The sequence below is a fragment of the Pteropus medius genome, unplaced genomic scaffold (assembly GCF_902729225.1).
Source record: "Pteropus medius unplaced genomic scaffold, Ma_sr-lr_union100, whole genome shotgun sequence".
Classification (NCBI taxonomy): domain Eukaryota; kingdom Metazoa; phylum Chordata; class Mammalia; order Chiroptera; family Pteropodidae; genus Pteropus; species Pteropus medius.
The window spans coordinates 18,799,620-18,800,747 of record NW_024355205.1 but is presented as its reverse complement, the minus strand read 5'-3'; the positions used below and the strand labels follow the sequence as shown (position 1 = coordinate 18,800,747).

Sequence of the window (1,128 nt, the reverse complement as noted above, 5' to 3'; positions counted from 1 at the left end):
TTCTTAAGGCTTGGAAGTCCAAGATTAAGATACTGCAGATTTAGCTCCTTCTTCCTGGTTTCAGACTGACATTTTCTCTCTGTACCTACACATGGTAGAGAAAGAAAGCTCTGGTGTCTCGTCCTCTTCTTATAAGGGTAATAATTCCATCATGAGAGCTCTACCCTCATGACCTCATCTAAACCTAATTACCTCTAAATTTTCCTTCAAACATTGTTTTTCTTTTAATTTTTACTTTTTTTAATTTTTATTTTTCAATTAGAGTTAATATTCAACATTATTTTATATTAGTTTCAGGTATACAGCATAGTCGTTATATAATTTAAAGGTGATCCCCCAATTAGTCCAGTAATCACCTGGCACATATGTAGTTATTACAATATTATTGACTATATTCTCTATTCTGTATATCACATCCTCATGACTATTTTGTAACTATCAATTTGTACTTCTTAATCCTGTCAGATTTTTCACCTAGCCACCAACCCCCTTCCCATCTGGCAACCATCCGTTTGTTCTTTGTATCTATGAGTTTGTTTCCATTTTGTTAGTTAGTTAGTTAGTTTATTTATTTATTTAGGCGAAGCAACTCTTGGTTGACCTCACAGATTGTAAGGACCTTGTCAGCTTACAATCCTTTATTTTTTTATATTTTACACCTACAGCCACACCTGGTTTTCCTAGATGGTGTAGCTAGTACTAACCAGGCCCGACCCTGCTTAGCTTCTGAGATCAGATGGGATCAGGCTTGTTCAGGGTGGCATGGCCGTAGACTGTTAGTTTATTTTGATGTAGTCCCATTTGTTTATTTTTTCTTTTATTTCCCTTACCCAAGGAGATATATATATCTCTCTATATAAATATTACTAAGAGCAATGTCAGAGAGTTTGTTGCTTATGTTTTCTTCTAGAAGTTTTATGGTTTGCGGGCTTACATATAAGTCTTTAATCCATTTTGAATTTATTCTTATATATGGTATAAAAGGTGATTTAGTTTCTTTTTTTTTTACATGCACCTGTCCCATTTCCCAACACCATTTATGAATAGACTATCTTTACTCCATCGTATATTCATGCCTACATTTTCATAGATTAAATGACCATGTAGGTATGGATTTATTTCTGGGCT

General features: G+C 34.0%; 1 pseudogene; it reads right to left on the bottom strand.

Annotated features, from left to right (window-relative positions):
- Positions 1-656: 656 nt before the first annotated feature.
- Positions 657-774, bottom strand: LOC120599161 (uncharacterized; annotated as a pseudogene).
- Positions 775-1,128: the final 354 nt, after the last annotated feature.